Here is a 6,030-nt window from a genome sequence, read left to right on the forward strand (position 1 = left end):
AAACACATGAGCACACATTAATGTCGCTGCTCTTTGGTGGTTTCTCTGTATTCCCTGTAAAATGGACCTCAAAACGCACTATCAGTCAAGTAGACAGTATAATATAGCATCCCAGAAGAGTCATTATCTCTCCATGCATTGTATTTCTGCCCTTTGGTTTCTCTGTATTTTAATTTTTCACACAAAGATAAACATTTTTTCTAAAATATTATAGTTTCATTTATTTGATGTTTCAATTAGATTTCCTATAGAGTATGTTTAATAAGATTGTAAGGCAGTTTGTCTCATCACATGCACGTGTGCGTGCACACACACACACACACACACACACACACACACACACACACACACACACACACACACACAAACAAACATTAAAGCCAAACAAGCCCCAAAAATCAATGCCGTTTGCCAATCCCAGCAAGTGTCCTGATGTGCCCCCCCAATACGTTTAAATTAAAGATAACATTTATCCATGTAAATTTAACACTTTATCCCTTTTAAAAGTTTTGATATTGCTAAAAATAGGCTTACCTGAGTGTAGCCATTTGCACTGAAACCGGATATCTGCTTGTGATGTAACTGGCACACTAATACGCCGTTTACTTTCGCTATACAGAGCCATCAAAGAAAAGCTTCTAATTCTAATAATAATAATAATAATAATAATAATAATAATAATAAATCCCTGGGCACCACTGTTCTCCCTCTGTGTGTGTGTGTGTGTGTGTGTGTGTGTGTGTGTGTGTGTGTGTGTGCGTGCATGCAGGGGTGCCGCGAGAAATTTTGGGCCCTATGAAAGAATATAATATCCCCCCCCAAAAAAAAACAAAAACAAATAAACCTGACCCTTAGTTTATCCAGAGGAAGTGTTATTAGTGTAATTTTCTAACAAAAAACACACATGAATTCAAAAGTCTGAGTTTGTCAAACACCAGTAATGGCCCACTGGATCTGAACGCCTCTATTGAATTGATCCAAGAAGACACAGACTTTGTTTATGCCCTGATATTACTTTTCACTACTAGGTGTCAGTATTTAGTTAGAGACCTACCCAGGCTGTAGCTAGTAGGTAAGCTGCATATAAGTCGATAAGTATAAACTTACTCTGTGTCCAAAATCGCTCACTCATTCACTACTCCCTACTCCCTATATAGGGAATTACTATATAGAGGACTATATAGTGAGCTCATTGGTAAAATGAAAAAACGCTTTCAGACACTTGTCCGTCACGCTGGTATTTACGTCATTACTGTCGCACAATTAAAATGTGCCAGATCAGTCGGCTGATGGGTTTTCAAAATAATAAACATATATTATACTTAGCGCATTTCCCACATTAATCAATACAAAGTACCTGCATCTTTCAGTTCTTTTAAATCAAGGCTGAATACTTTCTTCTTTGCCGCTGCCTTTTATTAAATCAAATTTCAGACTTTTAATTTGATTTCTTTCAGCTCAACCGCAGTGCATGATGGGATATATTGCTTTGGTTAGTGACCATCATTGTACACTATTTTTCGTGATGTATTGTGGGATACTTTGAGTGCACTATATAGGGTGTAAATAATCCTCACTAAGGTTTCGGACAGCACTACAAAATGCCTTCCCCACTATATAGTGCCCTATATAGTGAGTAAGGAGCGATTTCGGACACAGGGTTAGTGTAGGCTGGCCTTGCTGTCACAAACAGACTTCCAAATTCATCCTCATGTCTCCTTCATGTACTGGCTCATTATATACAGTTAAATTTCTAGATTGATGAATAACTATTTAATTGATAGAAGATTACATGGTGTGCTGCAAGAAATCCACTGTGTGCTTTTTTCTTTTCTTTTTTTTTTTTTGGCTGTGCCAATTTAATAGAAAACACAATAAATACAGTAATCAGCAGTCCAGTGAGAAAAACTCAACTTATTAAACAAAGAATTGAACAATAACAACAAATATAAATGTGAACAATAGCAAAACATCTAAACATACAAAGAGGCCAGATGGCAGAGAATAAATCCCTCAACCTCAAATATTTAGTATATCAATGTTCAACAGCCCCAAATAAGCTAGATAACAACTGTACATACTCTACATACAATTTTAAAGTGACTTATGGGCTTTGTTGTACAACAGAGGGGAACATTTTTTTTAACACAATAATGAATTTTACATCAAGAAATTGGTCATACCATCTTCCTCTTCTTCTTTTGGCGGCTCCCGATTAGGGGTCACCACAGCGGATGTTTCGTCTCCATTGCTCCCTGTCTTCTGCATCCTTCTCTACCACACCTGCCACTTTCATGTCCTCTCTCACCACATCCATGTATCTCCTCTTTGGCCTTCCTTATTTTTGTTTGCCTAGCAGCTCCATCCTCAACATTCTCCTTCCAGCATGCTCTGCATCTCTTCTCAGGATGTGCCCATACCATCTCAGTCTCATCTCTCTTAGCTTAATTCCCAAGCTCTCCACATGTGCTGTCCCTCTGATGTGCTCGTTCCTTATCCTGTCCAACCTTGTCACTCCCATCGCAAACCTTAACATCCTCAACTCTGCCACCTCCAACTTTGCCTCCTGTCTTTTCATTAAGGGTACGGTCTCCAATCCATCCATCATAGCTAGTCTCACTACTGTCTTATACATCTTACCTTTCACTTTTGCTGGGACTTTCCTATCACAAATGACTCCCGAAATCCTTCTCCAACTGCTCCATCCTGCCTGCGCTCTCTTTCTCACCTCACTATCGCAGCCCCCATTTTCCTGCACAGTTGACCCCAGGTACTTGAATTCACCAACTTTCTTTATGTCTACTCCTTGCATCTTCACTACACTCTCATCCCCATTCTCATTGATGCACATGTATTTTGTTTTGCTACTGCTCACCTTCATTCCTCTTCGTTCCAAAGAGCAACATTAGGTGAGCATGCTGCCTGCAAATGGACGGATCAAAAACAGAAAAGGATATTTCTTTCGCATGCCTGTTAAGCTATTCTAATTTCAACAAGGTGTTATTTTATCTACAGATTTTGTTATGTTTATCACCAAGGATTCAAATGACAAAAGACAAACGCCACACCTTCTTGGAAGCAAAATTGTGGCTTGAAGAGGGCCCTGGCTCTAAAGTATCCATAACCTTAAGGTACATAATTCAGAATCTGTCATATTCATACGAACACAGTGTGTTGTGAGAACTATGTGCATGTATCACTAACATTTGGATGGAATGAGTTACATGCTTGGTGAGTAACATTAGTTGATCATAAAGGAAAACACATATCTTAAAAGGGTGATCTTAAAAGTGGCAATGGCATTATCCCCTTTACATCTTAAGTCACACTATCTAACAATCTTTTTAGCCAGTTTTTGTCCATTTCATATGCCACTTGTCCATTTTATTATTGGAATGTCTATATGAACATTATCAGCTAAAATTGTACTTGCTTGCTATAACTAGCTGCTCACATGGTTAATGCAGCATCAATACTAAAAATCAGTCTGCATGAGCCTTAATCCCAAAGCCCTTTATTCACAGATTGCTGTATAAATACATCATCAACAAAATACTGCTCACCTCCTTCTGCTTCAACTGGGAGAAGGGTTGAGGCAGGGTTTCCTAATGCTGACGCTGCATCTGTGCATGTTGAGGGCAGACCCTGTGAACAAGCTACTTATTAGCATGTGAACAAGCTGGTTATTAGCATGCATCTTAACGTAGCTGGCGCACTAGCTGTATAGTGGACCTACAAATTCACTGAGCTCTTTGCAGACCAAAATTACACTCATTGCTCATCTCATTTTCAGTGTTGATCAAAGTAATCTATGAAATATTTAAGTAAAATGACACTGCATTGTAAATTAAGTTGTTAGCTTGATCATCCACGCAGTGGTTATAAGCCACAATAATAATCTTCTGTAGCATTAACGTTAGCATGTTAGGTTAAAAGCCACCAAAGGAAAGTCAGTGAATAAATGTATAGGCTACATTTCTTCTCTCTCAACTTTCTGCTGCCTCTCTTTACGTTTCTGGTAACCCGACTTCTTCATGATGGTGTCAATCTACTGACAGTTCACCATCAATTCTGTTTCTACCGTGCGGAGCTAACTTTAGTGCTGGACTGGAAAGCAACAAACCTAACGTGGTGTCACACTCTGGCTCTGCCTATGCAAGACTGTACCCATGTAATGAATAGGGAGGGGGTGAAATATAAAGACTGTCTAGTCTAATAATTTTGTGGAAAATGAAAAACCAAACCAGAAGGTTGTTGTCTTTGCTCATTTTAAGAGACAAAATTATCAAAAATATTTTTTATTAAATTAACTTACACATGGTAATGATATTAATATTGTCCTCTGAGGGCCCTCTGTCAATGCCGGGCCCTTAGAATCATCCTAACCTCCCCCAACAATGTCCCTGTGTGTGTGTGTGTGTGTGTGTGTGTGTGTGTGTGTGTGTGTGTGTGTGTGTGTGTGTGTGTGTGTGTGTGTGTTTTCATTGCTTTAGATGGGTTGAATACAGAGAAAGAACTTCACTGTGCTGTAATCTATATGTGACAAATAAAGGCTTCTAATTCTAAAAATCTTATCAGAAATTTTCTGTAACCATGTGATTTTCACTGGCAAAAAAATATGCGAATCAACAGACTGACTAAATCTCACTTGGCTAGATAACGCATACGCAGTACTGACACAGATACTAGTAAACAATGTCCACTGACATAGCAACATGATTCTTGCCATCAAAAAAGACTACTATTCTCAGTGAATAAAAATAAACAAAAGCATGTCACATAAAAATACAAGGAGAAATTTAATATTTTGGGGAAACCCCCACTGTGAATAGCTGATGATGGAGCGTTTATAAGCAGTAAAAGGTTCCCAAAGGCTGGGTATGAGTCTGCTTTGTGTGTGTGTGTGTGTGTGTGTGTGTGTGTGTGTGTGTGTGTGTGTGTGTGTGTGTGTGTGTGTGTGTGTTCATTGCTTCAATGATAGGTCTTATTTTTACACCCAAAAGCTTGGGCATCTTCAGGGTTGTTTACAATAATTTAGAAATTATGTATCCACAAGATCTCAGCCTTGGTAAGTCATGTGGCATGGAAGTTGCATCACAATCTCGGATTCTATCACGTAATTTGTACTCAGAGCACGCTATTTGAACAACGGAGAGAGTAAGATGGCAGCGTCCAGGGACAATGTTTTTCTATTAAAATAAAATCTGTAAACAGTACAGTGGTGCTTGAAAGTTTGTGAACCCTTTAGAATTTTCGATATTATCATCTCATCTCATCTCATTTTCTTCCGCTTATCTGGGGCCGGGTCGCGGAGGCAGCAGTCTGAGTATGGAAGCCCAAGCTTCCCTCTCCCCAGACACCTCGGCCAGCTCCTCGGGAAGAACACCGAGGTGTTCCCAGGCCAGCAGAGAGACATAGTCCCTCCAGCGTGTCCTGGGGGACATGCCTGGAACACCTCCCCAGGAAGGCGTCCAGGAGGCATCTGAAAGAGATGCCCGAGCCACCTCAGCTGATTCCTCTCGATGTGGAGGAGCAGTGGCTCTACTCTGAGCTTCTCCCGAGTGACTGTGCTTCTCACCCTTTCTCTAAGGGAGCGCCCAGCCACCCTGCGAAGGAAACTCATTTCAGCCGCTTGTATCCGTGATCTTGTTCTTTTGGTCATTACCCAAAGCTCATGACCATAGGCGAGAGTCGGAACGTGTCGGAACGTGGCTCGACCAGTAAATCGAGAGCTTCGCCTTTTGGCTCAGCTCCTTCTTCACCACGACAGACCAGTAAAGCGACCGCATCACTGCGGAGGCTGCACCGATCCGCCTTTCAATCTCACGCTCCACCCTTCCCTCACTCGTGAGCAAGATCCCAAGATACTTAAACTCCTCCACTTGAGGCAGGACTTCTCCACCAACCTGAAGAGGGCAAGCCACCCTTTTCCGGTCGAGAACCATGGCCTCGGACTTGGAGGTGCTGATTCTCATCCCAGCCACTTCACACTCAACTGCAAACCGCCCCAGTGCATGCTGAAGATCCTGG

Source organism: Neoarius graeffei, chromosome 4 (assembly GCF_027579695.1).
Source record: "Neoarius graeffei isolate fNeoGra1 chromosome 4, fNeoGra1.pri, whole genome shotgun sequence".
NCBI lineage: Eukaryota > Metazoa > Chordata > Actinopteri > Siluriformes > Ariidae > Neoarius > Neoarius graeffei.